Here is a 25,173-nt window from a genome sequence, read left to right on the forward strand (position 1 = left end):
TGGATATTAGCGAGATGATGGTAGTTTTAAAGTACTATTATAATGTATATTTTGGGCCTGCAGAAGGTATATAGTCACATACCATTGTTTACTATAAAGTCTTGCAATGGCATGCAGTACTGCAGCCATTGCTGGACACCAATTAATCCCTGTAATTGAGCTCAAAAGCTATGTCTTCATTGTCCTGTTCCACTTCAATAAACACACAATTAAACTTCCATAAACATAACTGTTAACCAATAATTATAAATTTCAACCAAAAGCATGACACAGGTGATAATAACATCCATGAAAGGAAAACATAAAATAACCATAAGGGCAGTGTAACCAACTCACCCTTGATAAGCAGCGTCTCCCACTTGCGCACTTATCTTTGCACTAACAAAGCACTGTTACCCTGCTCACCTTCAATTTATTGAATTACACCACGATCCAAATAAGCAGCTCTGCTTGCTTATTAACTTATCCAAAAGAGCAACTGCTCACTTTCCTTCCAAACTTATTGAATTGCACATCCAACACCAGAGGCGGAGCAGAAGAGGGCAAGCCTGCCCCTCTTCTTCGCCTAACCACAATCCCTACTAATAAAAGGGGGGAGGTTGGGAGGGTAGCAAATTCACACCAAATATGTGACTACTACCTCAGTTACACTTGACAAAACCTACTAAGCCCCTCTCTACCCTTACCTCATTTCCTCCTAAACATCCCACCATCCCAATTATCCCTATCCTCCCCTTATTCTCATAATTCCTGCTAACCTATGTATCTAGCCTCCACTTGAAGATGTCCCAGGACAAAATGGTCTATTCCAAACCTAATTTCTCACTATTCAAGGATAGTGCAAAATACCACTTAAGATGCAGCCTGTCTTCCCACCTCCTCAGGATTTTCAACAGCAGGTTTCCAAGATAAATTTACATACTAAAAAATATCCAGTCTAGGAATATGAGAGTTGCTTTTTTTTTTTTCTTTGCAATCAAGGCGCTATTGTTCTCTTAACATCAAAACTCTATGACCTCTAGCTGTCGATGATATGATTTACAAACTTAATTGAAATTTAACACCTTAAAATCAGTTGTCATTTTTCATTTGTGGAAAAGATCAGACTTGTGCCTGCAACTGAAGTTGGGGAGCAGCAGCATCTACATCTGTAGAAGTTTAAGTAACTGGTGACTTGTTCAGCAAATCAGGACATTATGAGTGATTAGGGCAGTATTAGTAGTACTCTAGTCATTGTATGGTCTTTGGTGAAAAAAGTTGAAATGCATCTAAGGATAAAGTTCTCAGTTAACTAATGGATGTGGCTTCCACTAAGTACATCTGACAGGTAGTTGTTTTTCTTTTCTCAATAAACTTTTTATTGAGGTTTGAATACAATAACAAAACATTAAGAACGATACAAGAGAAAACAACAATGACAAGGTCTGATTCATAGCTAAACAGTTGTAGCGCAGTTATAATGTGACGATTGTTAGGTCGAGACACTAATAGGCAAAACACCAGCAGAAAACCAGGAGGAAGAAGTAAGCAGAAGTGAAGTAGGTTTTGTATAGAACCTAAAGCAATTTTCATAATAAATGTCTGGAAAGATTAAATCTACTGGTTAAAATAAAAAAAAAGAAAAATAGAAAAATGGTTTTCAAAGGCTTTAGAGTGTAACAACTATTTCATTCCCAAAGATAGATAACTTAGGCGTGGGCATCCATAATGCTATTAGTGTGTAGTATGTTCTATCCAAAAAAAGGACAAACAACATAACTAAAACCTCTAGATCTTAAAACTGACAACCTATATATAACTATATACATTAGATGTCACTCATTTAAAATTCAGAGCATCATAACAGCTATAAAGTTAAATGCTTGGGAAGAGACAGGTAAATAACATTACAATTGTCTGAGGTCTCCATAGATAGGTAATGAATGTTATGATAGGAACATCTAGGGAGAAGGTTAGAGACGATGGATTATGGTGTTACTGTAAGATTATTATATAACACCTTAGGAGTAATATCAGAACAATGAAAATGTTTTAGTATTTTAATATTGTATCAAGCAAATAACCCCAATATTTTTGAAAGTAAGAAATTTTTTAGTGGATTTATTTGCCAGTTTTGTGAGGATATGAATTTAACAGCTAGCTTTTGGAAGAACACAAGAAAGAATTTCCACATGTATATTGCAGTCAATGATGTAAAATTGTAGATAGCCAGAGAAAAAAACGTTGGTAGCACACAGCAGGTACATTAGCAAAAGTATGTTTTATATAATAGAACACAGAGAAAGTAAGTGCTTTTGCGGACAACTCCCATTTCATCAGACTAACATTAAACAGGTTTAACAAAACATTTTAAATAGACTCATAGATCACATAGCAACCAATAAAAACAAGCACAGTAAATATTACTAAAAGGTATGTATTATATATATACATATTGCATACAAATATTAATGTTTCAGTGATCTTGCTCTTAAAAAAGGTTTTAAGGATACTTTATTATTAAGTCTAGGTGGTACATCTGCCTGGAATTTGAGTATCCATTCCTGCTCAACACCTTCTGTACAACTATTCAAATTACCTCCTCTTTTATTAACAGGGACTATTTTAAGTACAAAAAACTTAAAACCAAGTGTGTGACCTTCTTCTTTGACGTGCATTGCAAGTGCACTGCTTTCCTAGCTTTGGAGGATTTTACTGAGATCCTTCATAAAATATATATTTAATAATTTAATTATTTATTTAATATATATTAACATATATTTATACAAACATTTCAATATTTCAGTATGTTAAAAATAAAAATAAGTATAAGTATTCTTATCGGTTATTTACAGCATATTTATAACATATTTGCACAATTTTTGAGGTTTAATTATTTATTCATTAGGTTATACAATGTATGCATTTTTTAACATTAGCATTTTTTAACATTAGCATTTTTTACATATTTCCAAATTTGTGTTGCATCTAATCAAGCATTTGGTAGAATGTATATAATCATACCGGTTGCACAATTTTTATCTGCATTTTTTACATGCATTTCATATTTAAAGTATCCAATTAATTTAAACTGACAGTAAATAGTTTAGGTATATTCAGCAACATTAGTATTATTACAAGATTGAAAGGTACATTTGAGTTATACTTATTGCTGTCTGTTCTATACCTATTTACATTGTTTTTTATTTGGGTTGAAGTTTTTTAAGCATTTGTGTAGCATTTGAGTTTGTTATTTTAAATTTTATGTGGTGGAGTGATACAATTGTAATAATTACTGGAAAAGAATTCAATATGTTTTTAAATCAAACGCGCAATGTATTGGCGTTATGGTTGGTTTTCTCTGATTTGAAAAGCACTCTTGGCAAAACTGCTATGAGAATTCATCCAATTAATTTTGCAATAGCTTAATTGTTCAAGAAATTTTATGTAATTATTCAATCAAGGGTTTACTCAAAAGATATATAAGCATTCATTTGCATGTAAAGGATTACACTTGAAAAAGCCCGTTACAAACGGGCGAAAGCGCTTGTGGTTGTACTTGTTTTTTCGTTGTGTGGATTAAAATACGTTTTTTGCTAACATCATTTGCCTATTTGGTGTGGACTCCAACTGAATTTTCGATTTAACCTGAAGAACAACTTGTATTTACTGCTTGCATCTGTTTACAAGTCTTTTCAACAGCAGAGTGAGGAGTTGTGGCCATCCGCATTTTTTCTTCATCCTTCATAAAATCCTCCAAAGCTAGTTACAAAAATAAAATTGCCAAAGATTCCAAAGACAACCATAAGGCATTCTATAACTATGTCAAGAATCTAAATGGCAATGCTCAGATCTGCTCTGAGCTAAAACAGAATGGCATTAAATATACTGATCCCAAGGATATTGCCAATATCCTGGCAAATCGATTCAGTGCCAACTTCACCCCCCTGTCACCCCCTAAATGGCCCATCTCAATACCAGAAGATTGCTAAATTCCGGTAATAACAGCCACACAGGTAAAAAACGCACTCTCCAAAGCAAAGAATACAGCATCCATGGGACCAGATAACATCCTGGGCTGTGTACTACATGAACTACAATATGAACTGGCACCTCACCTAAGTGTCATGTTTAATCATAGCCTCACCTCAGGTTTCGTGCCCACTGAGTGGTGCAGAGCTACAGTTATCCCACTCCACAAGGGGGGGTCCACCTTGGATCCCAGAAACTACCATCCCATCAGTCTGACAAGCCTTATCTGCAAGGTCATGGAGTGTATTATCATGGAACTTATAAACAAAGACATTGGCAACCTTCAAACACTGGACCCCACCCAGTTTAGTCTCCTGAACCTGATTGACTTCTTCAAATCAGTCTCCAGAGCCATGGACAAGGGTAAGGTGGTCCACTCAGCCTATCTAGACCTTGCCAAGGCCTTTGACACCATCCCCCACTCTGGAACCATAGATAAACTTACTAAGCTGGGCATTTATCCATATGTCACCCAATGGGTTGCTAACTGGCTTACTGATAGAACCCACACTGTAAAAGTAGCCGACTCCAAATCCAGCTCCAGACAAGTGACAAGTGGAGTACCTCAGGGTTCAGTCCTGGGACCGCTCTTGTTTGGCATCTGCTTCTCTGAAGTACAGGCCAACACTAAGGGACTCTGGTTATCAAAGTCGCAGATGACTGCAAACTGGGAGCCATTATTGAATCTCCAAATTATGTGGATACTCTACAAAAGGGCCTTACAGAAACAGATGCTTGATGCCAGAGCCAATGCCAAGAAATGTATAGTTATCCCCTTTGGGAAAAAACATGTATCAGTAAATTGCCATATAGGTGGCAGTACACTAAACACTGAAAGTGTGATAAGAGACTTAGTGACACAGGTGGACAGTGGTTTCACCTTCGATAACCACATCACCACAACAGTCAGGAAATCCTTCTATGTGGCACACCTCATCACTAAGGGCTTTTCATCCAGAAAAAAGGAGGTCATTGTCCCACTGTACTCATCCCTCATTAGACCCATTATAGAATACAATGCTCCGTTTGGTATGTACCTCTCAAGACATCTGCAACAACTGGAAAGGCTGCAGAAATACCTCACTAAAAGAATCACAGGCCTAAAGCAGATGCTCTACGCTGACCACCTTAAAAAACTCCAGCTATACTCTGTTGCATATCGTCTACTCAGAGGCGATCTCTGCTTAACATATTTTATTTTATTTATTTTATTTTACTTTTGTTGACCGGGCTAGTCCAACTGGATACATGTCCATTTTCAGTGGAGGCCCGGGGAGAAAAGCTCCAGGATCATGGTAAGTTAAACCAATACAATGAATAAGTTACAACAAATAAATCAAGTAAATACAAATACAATGTTGTTGTTAGGACAAGTAAATACAGGTAAATACACTGACGCTTACAGGCCCAAATAAAGGAAACAAGAATGAAAATTATGTTTTGAAGAGGTACAGAATTAAACAGCTAGACAAACAAGCAAAATAGTGGCCTCTTGGGTTTATGGGTTAGGTGGAGGCTGAGAGAAGCCTTGGACAGGCAGGGATGATAGCACTTAGTCTGGATTGGAGCAGGGGCATAACCATTGAGATTTCAGGTGTGCTCTGAGGTGTTTTTAAACTGGTACTGAGATGACGTGAGTCTTAGGTTGTTTGGAAGGGCATTCCAGGATTTGCCAATAGAATTGGCATATAGTGCTTCACCACCAGAATTGTTGGCTTTAATGGTCAGTACTTGTAGGCTATTGGAAGACCTAAGGGACTTAAGGTTGGAGTACGGGTGAGTATTTTGTTCAATGCGGGGATTTTGTCTGGATGATTGATAATTTTAAATGCCTCAGTTAGCTGGTTGAGTTTGAGAATATTAGGCAGTTCTAGCCATTCCAGTGACCTTAGATTTAGGCAGTGATGGGTGCGATAGGGCATTCCAGTTATGAATCTGGCTATGTGATTGTATGTCGTAGAAAGTTTGTTGAGCTCTCTCTTATTGAGGAAGGAGAATATCGGGGAGGCATAAAGGAGTGTGGAGAGGAGGTGGGTTCGGGCAATGGTAAGTTTGGTGTGCGGTGTTAAGAAAGCCTTTATTCTATACATTGACCCAAGTTTTTATTGTCCGATTTAATGGTTAGATTTACATGCATATCAAATTTAAGATTATGGTCTATGGTCACCCCTACTAGTTTGTTGTGGGGTACGCTGTAGATGATGGTGCCATTATTGGAGGACACATGGAAGGTTGGGTTATTGGTGTTGAGGGGTTCTATAGCTTGAGCAGTAGCTGGGGTGGGGAAAAATAGAAGTAATTTGGTTTTGGTTGGGTTGAGTAAGAGTTTAAGTTCCGAGAACCATTTTTCGACAGTGGAAAAGCAGTTTTGGGTGGTGGCTTGGAGTTTGGCGAGAGATACATCAGAGCAGATCAGGGTGGAGTCATCTGCATATTGAGTACAAGTGGCCTTGGGAATCTTGGAGTGTAAACCATTTATGAAGATGGAAAAAAGAAGGGGACCGAGAATAGATCCTTGGGGACACCAATATTGGTGGGGAGGAGGTCTGATAGGCTGTTTTGCCACTGAACCGCCTGTTTTCTGCAAGAGAGGTAGGCATTGAACCAACTTATGGTTGGTTTGCTAAGATGAAAGGTTTCCAGAGACTGAAGTAATAGTTGGTGGTTGACCATATCGAAGGCTTTCGATAGGTCTAGAAAGAGCACAGAGGATATTAATTTATTATTGCGGTTGTGGTTGACTGAGTCAACAAAGGAGAGGAGAGCAGTGGTTGTGCTGTGATGGGGGCGAAAGCCATGTTGGGTGTTCGATAGGAGGTTATTTTGTGTGAGGTGGTTCATGAGTTGTTTGTGGACACAGCGTTCCATAATTTTGGCTAGGGGAGACAGTATGGCTATGGGTCTATAGTTCGAAGTGTCAGTGGAGGACCCTCCTTTATGGAGGGGGATGATAAAGGAGATTTTCCAAATAGAGGGAATAGATGCTTCAGAAATGGTCCGATTAATTAAGATTGAGACAGGGTAGGCTATGACGTCAGATGCTATTTGTAAGTATTTGGCTGGGAGCAAATCTGCTGCTAGGGTGGTTGGTTTAAGTTTTTTCAAAAGGGTACGAATGTAGGAGGTGGAGATGGGTTGTAGGTTGAAGGCAGTTTGGGTTTTATCTATGGTTGGGGTTGCCACTGAGGGAGTCGTGGCAAGCTTACTGGCTAGGGACTGGATGGTCTCAGTAAAAAAAGAATTAAAGGAGTTGGCTATTTCCGTTGGATCTTTATCCATGAGTTTTTCAGGGGTGGGGGTAGTAGATTTACCTGGATGTAGGAGGTGGTTAAAACCAGCCCAGAATTTTTTGGGATTATACTGATGTTTGTTTTGGAGGTGACAGAAATATTGTTTTTTATCAGACTTAACGGCTGCTTTGGTTGAATTTCTAAGCTGGAGGAACTTGATACGATCTAAGGGGGTTTTTGTGGTTCTCCATTTATTCCAGGCCTGGTCTCTGATTCTAATTTTTGATTTGGTATCTTGTGTTAGCCAAGGTGCTGTACGTTCCTTAGTTCTAGTAAATCGTTTAGGAGCATGAGAGTCGAGTATCTTGAGGAAAGTGTCATTGAAGTATGATACACTTTCCTCTATAGGAAGGGTTTTTAGGATGTGCCAGTTACAGGCCTTGAGATCAGCTAGAAATTGGTCAGGGACAAAGTTCTTGCTGTTCCTTACTAATCTAGTTATGGGGGGATTCGTAGTTGGACATTTGTGTTTTATAATAAAGGTAGCAAGGTGGTCACTGAGGTCGTTGGGAAGGGTCCCTGTGGTATAGTTATTAGGATTCCTATTAGTAAGAATCCAATCAATGATGCTCTCTTTTGTTGGGCATGTCCAATTCTAGTGGGAGAAAGAATATTTTGGGAAAAACCATGTAAGTTAATGGGGAGAGGATTTGATTGAGCAGAGTAGAGAGACCAGTCAATATTAACATCTCCTAATATTATAGTTTCTTGGGGATAGTTAGTAGCGAGCCAACTAAGGGTTAGTTCAAGGTTTTCAACATTTTTGCCTGGTGGTAGGTAGGTTACTATGAGATTAATACTTTTTTGTCTGTTTAGGGATAACTTCAGGGCAATCAGTTCCAGGTTAGGAACTTTTGGGGGTTGAGAATTCATTGTAATGCTCAAGGAATTCTTGAACATTACAGCTATTCCGCCTCCCTTTCTAGTTGTACGATCGGCCCTGAGGATATTATACCCAGGTGGGATAATTTCCTCATCCTTAGTACTTGGTTTGAGCCACGTTTCTGATAAACACATAATGTCAGGAGTGGGTTTCGAGCATGGCATGTAAGCTATGAACTTTATTGTTGATGCTTCTTATATTGAAATGAAGCATAAAGAGGGAGTCCGCTAGGCTTCTGGCTGGATGGAGGAGGTAAGGGCCTAGGTCACTATTAGGGCCTGGGTTAGGGTGGATATCGTCTTTTGTGATGGGTTTTTTCAAATATTCTAGTATTTTTTGTAGTCTAGTTAGTAGTTTAAGATGGTCCCTTGTTGAGGATACTTTAGGGTAACGAAGAGTAATGTGAGTACTTTTAGGGATCAGGTGAGTAGCAGGGTAGAGAGAGGGAGGGATGAGAGTAGTGGGATTATGGGAAAACAAGGAGGTCTGACCTTTAGGAAGGTAGATTCCTGTTAGGGCTTGGGTTTCATATGTTGTTAAGAGATACGGTAAAATAAGAAGTAAAAGTACAAGGGGAAGGGTGGTATATGAGTTTCTATCCATGGTGATGGGTGAGGTCTCTGCGTGGATAGAGCTAGGGGAGGTACCTTGGTCAGTAGGAAGCTGGGTGGTTGGTGAGAGTTAGGTAGGTGGGCGGAGTAGCCTTGGTGGTAGGGATAGGCAGAGAAATGGAGGGGGGAGGAGTGGACAGTTGTGATTGGGTGGTGGTAAGGGGATGGGCTTGGTGTCCAAATAAATGTAGAGGTAGTGGGGGCGGGTGGGAATAGGGGCAGGAGGGGCGGAGCAAGCCCGAGCGTGGCGAGGGCGAAGCAGAGCGGGACTACACCACAGGGATTTCCTGGGTCTTAAAGGTAACCAGGTTAAATGGCAGCTTCCTTAGTTTTAATTAGAAGGAACCTGTATTTTTAGGAGTTATTCTGCCTGGTTCAAGTGGTAGACTGCTAGGTATTTAGGCTAAACAGTAGGAAAAGGGTAGTTATTTATTTACCCTGAGTTGCTTTTTTGGAGTACTTTTAGTTAGGTTGTAGGTTGTATGTGCATTCACACTGGTGGGGTCTTGTGGGGTCCTGTGCCACGCGGAATGCGTCTGTCTTTGGGGCTACCTAAGGTGGAGATAACAGAGACAGATAGCTTCTTTAGTGTTAAGTAGTTTGGTGCAGTAGTATACAGATAAACATTGCAGTCAGTTGGTACAGCACAAAATATCAAAGCACAAAATATTAATTTCAGCATGAATCAGTGATCTACAGCAATATGTTACAGCTTGTAAAAGTGTGCAGTGGTTTTAATTCCCTTAGCGGCTTAAAAGTACATCACAAAGCACGCTATTAATCAGGTAAAGCAGTTGTTGCCTTTTTAACAAAGTGAACCACTAAATTCCCTTAGCGACGGTAAGGGTACGCCACAGGGTACACAATTATTCAGAAATAGCGTATACTACGAGATAAACTCATACGCTAAGTAGGAATTACATCTAAAACAAAATGAACCCATTAAATTAATTTAGCGACGCTGAGTATACGCCACGTGGCAAGTAATTAAACATGCAGAGCGTGTAATGCAAGGAAAACCCATACTCTATAGGATTGACAAATTAACCAAAATGTGCTCCAGAAAAAGAGCAGCTTAAGCTTGTTGGTAATAAAACGCGAGCTCTACAGGCTCCAAAGGCATGAGACACACACTGAGCAGAATTGCTAGGCTTAAGGCAGAACAGCAGATCAAGATTTAACTTTCTAGTTGCAAGCACACGGGTTCATTGAAAGTGAAATCACATAATATATACGCATTGCCCAGAAAAGAGTCACTGAGTTCAAAATGATTACACTAGAATGTGATCACTCTTCAGGTACAAACACTGACGTGATAGGAACTAATAGCATAAGCCAAGACTAGCGTATACTTCTTAGGAAGACAGTTGATCCTTCACAGATTACATTAATGTATCACATACAGCAAAAACCAAGACTAGCATTAACTTCTTATGAATGCAGTTGAACCTCCACATACAAGGCCATGTCAAACCCAGAGCAGTTGGACATGCTACACTTAAAGAAATCCCAATCCCTCAGAGCCACATGCTCCAGGGATCTAAACCTTGTCATCACAATAAACAAAACATGCTGGAGGGATAGGTTCCTGACCCAGAGACTCCCCAGACTCTGGAATAGATCTCCCATACATGTCAAGCAGAGTGCCTCTTTGGCCCTCTTCAAAAGGAACCTTGACGATTGGATTGGAGAAAGGAAATTCACCCCGGGGATCACGTCAGTTGCCCTGCTAGATAGGTGTCCAGGGAAGTAAATAGTGTGGGAAGAAATAGCCAGGGAATTGTTATGGCTAGGCTTGTATAGGCCCTATGGCTGATAGCCTAGTACCAACCTATGGACCCATGAACCTATGAACCTTAGCATTCATGACATCCCTTATATGCTCCAGTATTCTGTCTTTCAAAGGACAATTAGTCTTTCCTATGCAAAAAGCATAGCAGATTGTGCATTAACTAAAGTAAACTACATTCTTCGTTCGACAATCAGCATAAAAATTAGACTCAAAGGTGAACCCCTTGTGTGGATGTAAAAAGCAGCCTCCCACAATGTATATATTGACAGGCTGTACACCTCCTACAACAGTACATACCTAACCTGTCGGATTGATTATATTGTTGTACATTGTCAATCTTGTAGCAGGGCTGTCTTTTCAAGGACCTGTTGCTCCTAAAGGTGAATCTAGGTTCATGTCCTATAACTCCATTTAATTCTTTAACATTATAAAGAATGTCCCAGTTATTCTTAATAATATCACACACTATATTAATATTACTAGCATATGTGAGTGGCATTCTAAGTGCATCCATCTCAGAAGTATTATTATGGCCTGTATAGATGTTATCACTACTACATACTCCAACTTGTGTATTATAATATGATTTACACCTATCACTTCTCTCTTTCCATGCTAGTTCCAGTTGTGTATCTATGTCATGCTCTCTACACCCTCTTGACATAAACTCTTGTTTTAGCACAAATAGTGCTGATTGTAAAGCAATATCATCATTATGCAAATGCATAACATGATAAATTTGCCCTTTCAGGACATTTGCTCTAGTATGTTTAGGGTGCATACTGCTGCTATGAAGTATAGTATTCTTCTTGATGGGTTTCTTATACAAAGTAGTAGATACTAAGTGAAATGCATCTCTACCAACCTTGACATCAAGAAACTCTATCTCCCTGTCAGAATATTTATGAGTAAAGTTAAGGAATGTAGTCACATTGTTGATGTATACAATAAAGTCCTTAAGATGCTCCTCTGTATCATGCCACAAAAGGAAGATATCATCCATGAAACGTTTATACCAGACAATGGACGTAGAAAATTCATTGTTGTTAATCACATGATTAACCTCCCATTGAACAAGAGAGAGGTTGGCGTAGCTGTTGGCACAGTCAGTACCCATAGCCACGCCAACCTTCTGTATATAATATTCATCTCTGAACATAAAAATGTTGTTTTCTAGGATAATCTCAAGTAGTGCACACACTAAACTAATCTTATTAGGTTGCATCTCCTTTGTATGTAAAAGATCTCTAACACTTTCAATACCCCAGTCATTCAGGATTGTTGTAAAAAACAATTTTATGTCTAATGTAACCAGCCAGCATGGATCTGCAAGTGCTTCAAGGTGTACACCTAACTCTACAAGGAAATCCTTAGTGTCCTTTAACACAGTTGTACATTCACTCAAAATATGACATAGGGTATTCTCAACAAAAATTGAGAGAGACTATATAGCCCATCCCCTACTGGACACAATTGGGCACATAGGGGGATTAGCAAGTTGTTTATGAATTTTTGGTAACCCATAAATGGTGGGAACCATTGGAAATTCAACAGTAAAATACTCAAAAAGTGAATGTGTAACCACACATGTAATAAGAAGGTCAAAGACTAAAAATTGTACTTTGTCAATAGCTGCTTTATCCACAGCACATGAAATGACCTGGTAGGTCCCAACATTATTAAGTAAGTCCATCATACCTTGTATATAAGTGTCCCTGTCAAGAATCACTATCCCTCCCCCTTTATCTGCTGGACATATCTCTATGCATGTTAATGCTTTCAAATCAACAAGTGCTTGTTTTTCAGCAACAGACAAGTTATTAAAACCATTGTTATGATTCATAGAAAGTCTTTCTCTAATCTGTTTCTCACATACATCTACAAATATGTCAATAGTAGGATTATTGGGGGGATATATACACTTGTTTTTTTTTACAAACACATTGTTCTTGTGTATTACCTTGAAACATTGTTTTAAGAGTTAAAGTTCTGCCAAACAACCTCAGTTCTTTCAAGACCTTAACCAGGTCAGCCTTCTGAGCTGGTATAAAGCGCAGGCCTCTATCGAGCAAAGTCTTTTGTGTATCAGTTAAAACATATAATGAAATATTAAAAATTAAACCTGCTTGGCCCTCTTGCCATTCCGCATTTGCTCGTTGACACTGTTTGTTCATCGCACTGTTTTCCCATTGAATACATGGTTCCTGGATCTCCCTCTGATAGGCAGGGGGTTGTGTAATAAAAAATTCTTCTGTGTTGTATTAAGTACAGCTTTTGCAAAAGTAGTGCAGTTTTTTTTTTCCATTATTACCATAGTCCTTGCTGCCTGAAGCTATACTCAGTTCCTTGGGTTTAACTGCAGGTATATTTACATCATTAATGCTTGTTGTTTCTTTTGGTGTTACAGTTTTGTTCATATCATTAGTTACTGCACGCATGCCCTGATCAGTTAAGGCAAGCCTAGCACTAGTAAGTGAACCTGGACAAACTGGAGTCGATACAGCAGCATTTGAATTGTTTGTCATTACTTCTGTAGGAGCATTTAAGATCAAACAGGATGGAGTTACTGCTGACACAGTCTCAGCATTACTATAATAGGTATTAACCCCTCTTCCTGTACTCCTAGGAGGTGCTTCCATATTATTCCCTTCCCTATTCGAAGAAAAAACATTCCCATCTGCAAAATCACTAAGATATCTTTGTATTTTCTTAGTCTTGACACTTGATAGCCCCTTTTCATACATAGAAATATTTTCATGCAGGCTGTCAAGTTAATCAGCTACAAGATCAGCAGAAAAGTGTGTAAGCATTTCATTCTGCATACTCTGTATGTCCTTAAGTAGTGCAGATTCCTCAGGGTTGAAAAATTCAACCAACAACTGCATGTACCTCGCACCACAGTCAACATTAAGGAGCTGCCAGCGTCTCACAAATTCAGGGTACAACTGTCCATAACTTGGCATAGTAAGCACCCTAAGACCCCTCGGCATGATGTTCAGATGAAGGGATGCTTCTAAGTGGAAATGCTACCACTGTAGTCATTTATACTTATAAAGTTTGTTTTCAAACACTTTATATATTTTAAGGAAATGTTCTTGCTCATTATTATCAATACATTGTGAGCTAAAATCTTGAGGCAAGTATGTAGCTTCTGACAACAAAGGATTAGAGTGCAAGTTCAGAAGAGAATCTAGTCGGTCACACATTCTTCTGCCACAATCATTAACAAAAGGGAGCCCTACATTCATGGCTGCTCCTGTATTTAGCATTGTAACATTGCTTTCTGCCATGTCCAGTGAAGATTAAACAAAATAGGAATATACAAGAAAAAATCTCCACCTAGATATTGCAGCCAACAATGTAAAATTGTAGATATCCAGAGAAAAAAAGTTGGTAAATACCTTTTAGTAATATTTATTGTGCTTAGCCTCGTTTTATATATATTTTTATACTTTTTATATGTACTGCATTTTATGAACACACAGATCATATACTTGTGCATTTTATGAATATATTTGTGCATATATATAATTTTAATACATGGCTTTATGAAGGTTTTATTAGAGTTTTAAATAATTAGGATATTTGTATAGTTGGTGACTATTTCATTTTATGACATTAGCAACTTGTTGTGGTAGCACTTTAATTGTATTCCACATGCTTTTATGTCTTGTTTTTATTGGTTGCTATGTGATCTGTGAGTCTATTTAAAATGTTTTGTTAAACCTGTTTAATGTTAGTATGATGAAATGGGAGTTGTCTGCGAAAGCGCTTACTTTCTCTGTGTTCTATTATATTAAACATACTTTTGCTAACGTACCTGTTGTGTGCTACCAACGTTTTTTCTCTGGATATCTACTAGTTTTTGGAAGTCTTTCCATGATATCTTAGATTTATCTATCCAATTTTTGGCTATGTAATACTTGATAAGGGCACACATTGTTATAAAAATGTGTTTGATTATGTTTGGTAGTTTGCCTGGAGTGATATGTAAAATTGCTGTTTCCCACGAAAACATAGATTTTTCATACCCTATTTTTTTTCCAGTTTGACCCTTAGAGAGCACCTTAATTTGTACACTTTCTTGCAGCTCCAAAATATCTGTAATTTGTCAGCTTTTTCATTAGGGCAGAAAGGACAGATTGATGAGTATTTGGTATTAAATTTACTTAGGGCAGATGGTGTATAGTAAGCATTATTGTTTATCATAATCTGGGTTTAAATTAAACTTTTGAAAGGGGTTAGCTTGAGCATGTTTTTAATAGCAAGTATTTTGTCTTTCGTTGATATAGTTTGGTTTTGCTCTTGCCAATAGGCTGAAAATAAGAAGTCATTTTGAGTTTTTTGCTGTGATTAACTTGTAGGGACCATTTTATTCTTAAATGATAGTGTTTTTATTATCAAGTGGGCAGCTTTCATATCTTGTTCTTCGACCTTTGCAGTAAGGACTGTAGCTTTTATAAGCCTCATAAGTGGTCTCAATAATATCATATTTTTTTGGAGTACCCAGTTTTCCTCTTATTTCAGCTAAGTTGCACTTGTTTAACTTATATAATTCCCAGACCATGATGTCTTTTATTAAAAGATTGTTTGCTAAGTTTATTGGTTGATTATTAAATTTTAGATTTGGGATTAAGGTGAAGGGGTTGTAAAAATTCAAGAGTGCTTGTCAGTTGAAGCGATTTTAGCAAATTTTAAAATATGTGAATCTTATGTTTGATTAAAGATGGAGCTTTGGTAAGTTAAAGTTTTTAGGGTTTAAGAAGGGGAGGCACTTTGGATTAATATTAAGGGATCTGATCAAATTGAAGCAAACTTTCATTCATTGAGGGGGTCAACTTCCTTTATTTGGATCATAATTAGCTATCTGAAACAATCTACTAGAACTAATAATACTACAGTAAAGTTTTAAATCAGGTAGCACCAGCCCACCCTTGTCTTTTGATAGTGTAAGTTTTTTATACTTTATTTTTAATGATTCGGAGTACCAGATTAACTTAGAGAGAGCCTTTTCCATCATTATAAAGAAATTTTGGGGAACAGTTAGGAAAAAGGCATTTAGTTGCAAAATAATTCTGGCTAGGATATTCATTTTGATGACACTAGCTTTTGATAATAGAGATAAATTGATGTTCTTCCATCTCACAATGTCTCATTCTATATTTGACCATGTATATATACAGAGTTGCTTTTAGCATTTCATTGTAGGTGTGAAGGTAGTTTATACCTAAGTATTTTAAGTGGTATTTAGTTTTAATTTCTCTGTCAGGAAAACAGAACTCTGTGTGGCCTAGTGAGTTTATAGGGAATATATATGGTTTATTGGGATTAATATTATAGTTTGATATGCTGGAATATTTATCTATTGATTTTAATAATTTATGGAGGTCTATATTTGGGAGCTCAAAATATAAGCTGAAGTCATCAGTGAAAACTGTACATAAAGTTAACATTTAAGACTTTAGGTATGTGATGGTACATTTTTTGGGATATAAATAAAAGTAAGGGCTCCAGATAAAGATTAAAAAGATAGGGGACAGGGGCATCCTTGTCTCATCTCATTAGATATTTTAATGGGGTTTGATTTAGTTTTGCTTATGTATAATGTAGTAGAGGCTTTTTGATATAGTACTTTTACAATATTTATAAATTCCCGTGGAGTCCCAAAACAAGGTAAAATATTAAATAAACATTTAAGCTCACCCTATCAAAAGCTTTACAAGCATCTGCAGTTAATATGTATCTAGGGTGCTTGTCTTTAGCCAACAGCTTAATCATGGTATCTGAGAGATTGGTGTTGTCATAAATCTGCCAATTTTGCATGAATTCAAGTTGTTCCTGCAATACTATATGGAGAAGTATTTTTTTAAGTCTGTTTGCTGTAACATAGGCCAGGATTTTAAAGTCAGTGTTAATAAGGGTAATTAGTCTACAGTTGCTTGGGTTTGTGGGACCAGAGTTTGGTTTAAGAATTAAAATAGTTTTTGATTTGTTCAAATACTGATCAGTTATACTGAGCAAAATAATATAGTTAAATATTCTTAGCAAGATTTTGTAAACTGGTTCAGAAAATGTTGTATAAAATTCTGCAATAAAGCAATCAGGTCACTGGGCCTTACTTATTTTAAGATTGTTAATGGCTAATTCTATTTCTTCTAATTTAAAGGATGATTTTAGAAAATCTTTTTGGAAGTCATTTAACTGTAAGAATTTTAAGTTATCAATATAGTCATAAAACTGTTCTCTGGGTTCATGATTGGAAAGGTGTATACATTTTTGTATATTTCATCAGAGGAATTTATGATGTCATGTTCACTGTGTCTTATCTTCCCTTGATAATTTATTTCATTAATTTTGGGAGGGCCACTTTTAATATTTATTAGCCTGGCAAGTGTTTTGGAGGGAATCTGTGCCCATTCTAAAATTTTGTGGAGCAGTTTGAGTTCAGTATGCAAGAGATTCTCGAGGTTAAGGTTGTATAGTATAGTTGTTTTTGTAAACCTATCATTGTTTCTTCCAGATCTTTGGAGTAGTTATCATGAAGTTTTAATTCAATTTTCTTGAATTGCTACTCCAGTTTGGTTTTAGAGTCATTGTAGCATTTTTTTTATAACATGAGGATCTTTGGATAATGAAACCTCTGATGACAACCTTTGTAGCTGCCCATTGTATATCATGAGAGATTTGACTTCTTGTGAGATCATTATCGAGCTGAGTGAAAATATTTCTAGTATCACCTCTTCTTTTTGAATAATATTTGAGTTTAAGGTCCAATTGTTAAAATAGGTGGACCTTTAATCAATTCTAGAGGTGTTGATAGTAATATGTATTTTAGAAGGATCAGAGATAGATCTAGGATGTACTTTGTAATTAATCTTGTGATGAGTAATAGCTTGTGATATTAAAACAACATCAATTCTTGACCAAGATTTGTGTCTTGCTTAGAAAAAGTTGAATCTATTAATTGAGTTGTCGTATTGACAAATTGTATAGGGGTCAGCCAGGTCAAAAGTATTCATTAGTTCCTCTAGTGCTAGCATAATTTGTTGTGGTTGTCTGGCTTCCTTATGGGATCTATCTTTATCTGGATTAAATAGAGCATTCCAGTCTCCCCATATAATGTAACAGTGGTTCTGGTATTTTGGCAAGATATTAAAAATGTCATAGATAAATATATGTTGATTAGTACAGGGGCCATAAATGTTTAAAAATAGTATGAGTTTTTCTAATTTGGGATATGAACAAACAAATAAACACCATCTCCCATTAGGGTCACTTTTAGAAAAAAGGATTTCCCCTTGAAATGAAATATTAATGATGATAGCTACCCCTTTAGAGGATGAATTATAGCCAGCGGCTATAATATGTTTCACTCATTTCCTTTTTCTATCGGTATTCTAATGATCATTTAACATATGCATCTCTTGTAGGGACATTATATTACTTCTACTTTGGTATGTAAGGTACATGATTAAATTCCTTTTCTTTAAATCCTGAAGACCTCCTATGCTCCATGAATCAATTGTAATCATTACAAAGTTTTAAATTTCCCTTTTGAATATTAACTGTGTTAGCAAAAAACATCTTTTTGTTGCAATTCTCATCGAAGAGTAAAAAATAATTGTTTGGTAGAGTGACATCTATACCCCTAATCCCTATACAGGTGCCTAACCACCCATCCTTCTGAGTTATTATGTGAAACTTAAATGCAATCTGTGCGCAATGTAAGCATAACCCTAAGCAGGTAATACAGTATAGCAGAGGGATGTACAAAACAAAACACTGCATGTTCCAAGTGTTGACAGTCATCATCTTTTACGCATGGGCTTAGCTACTCCATAATATCAATATAAAGAAAAGAAGACGTTAATAACCAGTCCTTTACTAGCATGTCAGTATTGAAAAGCTTATTTATGACACTTCCTACCAGCAATGGTAAAATTTGTTTAAACTAAGCCCCAACTGAATTATGTTGTGCAATAACAGGTTTTAACAAGTTTGCACCTCTCCGACTCTGCTTAATGCTACAGTAATAATAGCCTTAAGTGACTTCAACAATTAGTAAAAAGAAACACCATTAGTATTAGAACAAAGAATGAAAGTGCTATATAAAAGTCATCTAATGTCTGAAGGCAATAGTTAGGATGCAGAGCTTGTATCGCTAGGCATGGGAGGAAAAAGTTTAGGATTTAACAATTTTATATATATATATATATATATATATATATATATATATATATATATATATATATATATATATATATATATATATATATATATATATATATAAACAGTTAAATTATATAAAGCATTCTCCTGTTATAGCTACTTGTTCTAAGGCATTTAATAGCCTTGTTTACCAAGTTCATTTGCAAAGACACCAGTTGAACCTAGCAGTCTGTTGATTATTTCATACAAAGATAATACAGGCTTGTGCAGTACTACACAGATATCACTTTCCTTGTCTCCTTTTCTTTTGAAAGAGAAAATGAATAAAAAAACATAAACAGTATATTTCTGTCACTCTCCATACATGGGAGATTATAACAAATGGAGGATCATTACCGGAAATGACCACTCGGCCTGTATTACAAGAGTCAGAAATGTTCATGGCAAGATTGCCCAAAGCATTGCAGTTGAGACTGCATAATACCATGCTCCAATCCCGGAAACATTAATGGTAACAAATCAAAGCACAGCACAGCTTTTTACAAACAGTTAAATGAGCCTTATATCTTGTACACCTTCTAAAAACCAACAAGAGCTTTCATGGAGCTTAATTCAAGCAATTTATGACTGTTTACAAGTGCAACGGCTGACTTTTAGTTTTAGAGTTAAATGGTTGAACAGTTTAAGGCTTTCTGCTTAAAGAATGGACTAGAGTTCTTAACCTGTTTATGTATCCATCTCAAAGCTATAAATGGAAGTATTCCTTTCCTCTGGATACAGCAGGAGATATTTTAAGCATTTAGAGAGGAGAGAAGTGGCAGTCTATGTAGTCGGGTGCAAAAATTCATATCAGACATTTCATCCTTTGCTGGCAAGCACACAGATGAGCAAGAGAGCAGGAAGGGAAAGGAGAATGAGTTTATACATCATGTCTGATGCGGAAAAGCTTCCGGGTCATTGGAATGTTGCAACAGTAGGCATTTAGAGCCATTCTTGACCTTTCAAAAGCTCAATTACTTAAAATAAAGTTAAATAATAAAGATTTTGTGCTAATTTAGCACTGTTTACTCTCCTTCACACTAGCGACTATAAATATAGGTATTATTTCACAGGATTGAACTTGTAAAGGTGCAGGAATGTGGATTTTGCCTCTTCAGGGATCTCAGTCTGAAACTTGACTCCATTATGAGGAAAGATTAAGACAGCTGGATATTTTATTTGGAGGGGGATTTTATTTTCAACAAGGTAAGCACAGTATTTTTTTAAAAGGTTTTGCCATTGCTGTTTAACTTCTAGAGGGAGATCCTATGTAATGGTGATTGTGTGGCCCCTCCAATGTTCCTTTTGTATTTGAAGTCCGTAAGGATGATTTGAACATGAGCCGCATTTAAAAGTCTTATGTAAATTTGCCTGGGAATTTCTGTTGTTTAGGCTCTTCTAAGTGATCCGTGAGCTTTTTCTATAGTTAATTATTTTAGCTGCTCTTTATTGTCGAGTAGTGAATTGAAGATCTCTGACAATTGTGAGGATTTGTGAGCTTTCAAAAATCTCAGGAATTCCTCATATTATAATATTATTCCTGCGGCTTCTTGCTTCTAGATACAGTATCTTTTGTTGCATTTCCTTAATGGTAGTAATATTTGATTGTAGATTTTGTTTTAATTTATCAATTTTCTTTTCATTGTCCATACATTTAGCTTCATTCTGTTCCAGCCTTAACATTATTTGGTCTAAATTGCTACCAAAAGATTACGTTTTTGTGAGAAACCTTGAATTTCAGACTATAGAGGTTGCAGTGCTATTTTGAGGTCATCAATAGTGAAAGCTTTATCCTGCTTCCTCCTAAGGGCAGTCTTTAATGTGTCCTGTTGCAGCTTGTTAGTTTTCTGTCTTTTAGAGGAATTATCCTTTTCTGGTGATGCTATTAGTGACAGTTTGGTTTTGGAAGTTTGAGTTTCCGTTAAATCAGCTTGATTAGACATTTTGGTTGTTTAAACTTGCTTAGGTTTATCAAGATTTTAAGTTGCTTCTGTTCTTCTGTTTTCTTGTTAGGCCTCAGTATCAGTGAAGTACAAACACCATGCGTCTTAGGCTCTTTTGTTTCAGTAAGTATAGTTTTGAGTATTAAAAAAACTTTTTTCCAGGAACTAGTGAAGAAAAAGTGATTCTCTTACTTTCTTTTCATGAACACTACTATTTTAGATAATTTTCCTTCCATGATGACTTGGCAAAATATCAAACAGAGACTGTAATATCAGGAGCAGCACAGCTCATGTGTCTACAGTCCATCCACCATCTTGGAAATTGACAGGTAGTTGGTTGAGAATAACTTTGGCAATCCTGACTGCTTGAATCTCACTCTTAGAAAGTACTCTTATGGCAATGACTGAAAAAGCATTTCTTTTGTAGAGGCCTTTGCATACACACTGAACTTGTGTATATAAAGTGTATATAAACCAAATTCACAACTGGACAACATTGAGGAAGTGAGAGAAATCTCATCAAACACTGAGTGGTCTTTATAAATCACTATTTTTACTCTAACATAAGTAAGCAACTGATCTCTGAGAGATCACACACACACAGGAAACACAGAACTTTCATTCCAAGCATGTATCTATTCCCACAAACGGTTATGAATTTTAGGTAGCATCTATAATAATTAGATTTTGGATATGAGTTATGGACGTGAAGTTCCTTTGGGTCCTGCTGCAAGTAGTCATAAGCTATATGCTTGCAGTTGCAGTACACTAGCTAACTGCAACTTGCTTGAATAGGCAAGTACTCAAACTTGTCCTCAGTCTCCTGCAACTACTTTGATCTCATATTCCTATCAGAACCCTAACTGTAACCATAAAACTCCCATCCTGCTCACTAACCCTGCCTTTTTGCTCCTTAAATCTAAATCTCCATTCCCCAAAACTACATTTCCTGATTGCTCCCTAACCGTAAAACTCACTCCCTATTCCTTAAACCTTAAACTACAGCTCTGCTCCTTATACCTAAAACTCCCTTCCTGCTTCCTGACCTTAAAATCCCCTTTTAGTCCCTAATCCGAAGCCACCACTCCTGTTCCCACCCCCACACCTGCTTGCCCAAAATCATATTTGAGTTCAAGCACGGACAGTGTTCCCTCCCCACCCCTAGTTGAGCTGAGTTTGAGCAAGAGCAGCTGCCTAAACTAGCTTCAAGGTGTTGACAACCTGGCTTTGAGACACTGTTTTCTGAGTGTTTGAAACTTGAGCGCCTCTAGTAAACAACTTCCTTTGCATGAATGACAGAGTAGTTACCTCATGATTTTGAAATGGAATGCTTTGTCCTGTCAGGTGTAAGGAGTCAACTGACATAAATTGACAACCTAATGAAGGTATACCCTTACAATACCTGTAGCATGAGTACCAACAGTTATTTATTTGGAAGATACAAGACAGGCCAAAGAGAATATATTTCACAGCTTGCTAGGAATGCTATACAATGATTTTCAGACTGTTGCTTGAAATAGGGAGGTCAGACATGTCTTATTAAATGGGTGCCTTTCAGGAAGACAAGTGGTATACCTCTTAGGTGTGCCTTAGTATGAGGGTCATTTCTCATTCTGAATCTTTATAAGGACATGTTCTTCACTAAAACACATTAGAAAGGTCTGTCATGCATTTGTTTTTTGAACATCCAAAGTAAATAACACTGAATTATATTAATTCATTAAAAACAAAAAAAAACACACATTGTAATCATGCTGTGAGCTTCCTAGTTGAAGGTATTCATACATTGCTAAGTAGTGTTCCACATTTTTCCCGTTTATTCCACATTATGAGTGGTAGTGTTCCACATTTTGGTGATAGAAGGTTGAGAGCTATGATAAGTGGTTTAGAAAACAGATGGATGAATGGATAGGCTGGCTTTATTGAAGCCTGATTGCCCTTATTGTATATTGGAATTATTTGTTGCCCAGATACAAGTGCTGCTGTTATAAAGTTAGTGAGGTGATTTATGTTATTATTAATCCAAAAGAATAGTTCTTGTTTAGTAACCCCTTTTCCTGTTTATTTTTATTTTCTATTTTTTTTTTTTATTTTTTTTTTTTAAGAAATCTCTGAATTTTCATGAACAATATCAAATTGCTTGTTGTTATGTTGCAATGCTGCATAATATTCAATGGTATTCAGTGATAAATGCCATATTTACTGTGGAATACTAAAGGTACCCATGTCACCAGACTCGGAAAAAAATTCCATAGTTTGTTATAAAAACTTAAAAAGATAGGTGCTTCCAAAATAAAAGTATTATGTCTTATAATTTCTCAGCTCATACCCCCAGTACAGTCCCATAGAGCTAGCTGCAGTCTCTTTCAGTAGGTTGATCTCTCCCTCTCTCTCTCAACCTTTTATTAACTTCCTTTGCTGGATTCCTGCAAAAAGAACAAATACCAACTTCTTTCTTGGTGCCTTTTTCAAGATTTTCATTTATCTGTTTGTCTTTCTTCCAGAGCTGATGTTCCAGAAATCAAATCCGCCTTCAAGACAGGCAGACAACACTTTGTGAATGAGCTTACTTTTAATGCTCTCATTAACCAACACTGCTGACCACTTAAAACAACAGTGCAATTTGTAGTGAAAGCAGTACTTTTCAGACTACTTCAACAAAACATCTTCACTCTTCTTAAACAGTTTATTTATCTTGCATGCTTAAAAGAAATAAGTGATATTTACAATAGCAGTTATATAGGCACACTTTGCACTGTAAAATGGCACTACTTACACTATTTACCTGCACCTGCACACTTTTACTTAGTAAAGACCACTGTCCATTATAGAATTGATTTTCCCAGCTTGGATGTATGAGTTTTATGCCCACTGGATGGCCTACATGCCCTCAACAAGCATGCACAGTGTGGTGGATTGAGCCAAATGGGTGTCTTGTATTGAACTGAATGGCTGAAATCAGAATTGTGCAGCTCCCTTGACAGGCACCCACCTTATCTCAATGATGAAAAACAAAAAAAAATAATGTCTTCTCAAAGATAAGACAAAAAAATGCCTTGCTGTTCTAAAGCTGTAGCAAGCTGCATTCTACAAATGTAATAAACAACTTGCTAAAATTATGTCACCACACAATGTGCTTCATCAGTTTAGTTCTGACTGTAAATGCAACATTAGCTTTCTGTCATGAAACCAATACTGCACTCCCACACCATTGAGTCTGCTGATAACAACTGGAACCTGGAGCTGGTGCCCCACTTATTCCCACCCTAGTTATGGCTCTGGTTGAAGTGAATGGGCATGCAGACAGCCCATAATGTTACCATTATGCTCTTTGTGAAACCAACTGGGTGGGGTGAAGTAAATTATTAACAAGAATTCTCTGTGCAGTAGAGAGCATTTTAGGAAAGAGACAACCCATTTTCCTCACTAAACCCTCCCTTTCAGTCACAGAGCATTTTGTTCCTGCTTTACATAACTTGCAATTAAAAAACATATCCAGTCTGGTCTTACCCGTTAGAGAGCTGTGGAAACCTCCATGTCCATGCCTATCTCTGAAGAATCCATATACATCAAAAGGGTTTATTAAGATATGGAGATGCCTAGAAAAGGATCTGAGCATGGTGACACCTTTAAAAGCTTAAAAGTATTATCTACTTCCATTGTCCATTTTGCTTTCAGTTGCATTTTCCCTTTTGTCAAATTATATAAAGGGCTTGATACAGGGCAAAGCATACGTCTCAAATGTCCAGTTTTCCATAGAATGTCCAGATTTTTGCCTCATATTTTTGGTATGTTCCACATAAAATATGTGGTTTTCTGGCAAATCCCAAAAGATTGAATTCACTGAATAATGACATACATTTGAGTTTCAGACTTGAAATCCTTTAGACCATGCATGCTAACACAAATCCTATTATTATAGCAGCTTTCTAGGTCTAAGAGCAGTATTATTGTAAGCTTTTTTTTAAACAAGAAACCTCTTTATTAAATTATCACATATGACAAAGGCAATCTTACATTTATAAAAATGAAAACAAACCACCCTGATACAATTCCATTTGCAAACATTATACATTATAAGCCACACTGACACAATTGTAGTTATGAACATTATACATCACTTATAATTTATCTAATCATTGTCAGCCAAATATTACATACTTAATTCAAATCCTGCCTTCTTACAAACCTCATTCATCCTTTCATGTTTTGTTCCCCAATACCCATTTTTACTATGTATTTTTTCCTACCGTTTTCTAAAGATCCCAATTCCAGTTGTTTTATCTCTGCTACTGTATTCACTACTTCTAGTAAAGTTAGTTTAGACTTTGATTTCCATTTTCTAGTAATTGTTTTTTTTTTTGGCAGCCATCATGATTAGACTCACCAAGGCCTTAGTATAGCTATGCAATTCCAATTCTGTATCACAGCTCAA

This window comes from Protopterus annectens, chromosome 2.part0, assembly GCF_019279795.1.
Source record: "Protopterus annectens isolate FY-2018-M chromosome 2.part0, PAN1.0, whole genome shotgun sequence".
Classification (NCBI taxonomy): Eukaryota; Metazoa; Chordata; order Ceratodontiformes; family Protopteridae; genus Protopterus; species Protopterus annectens.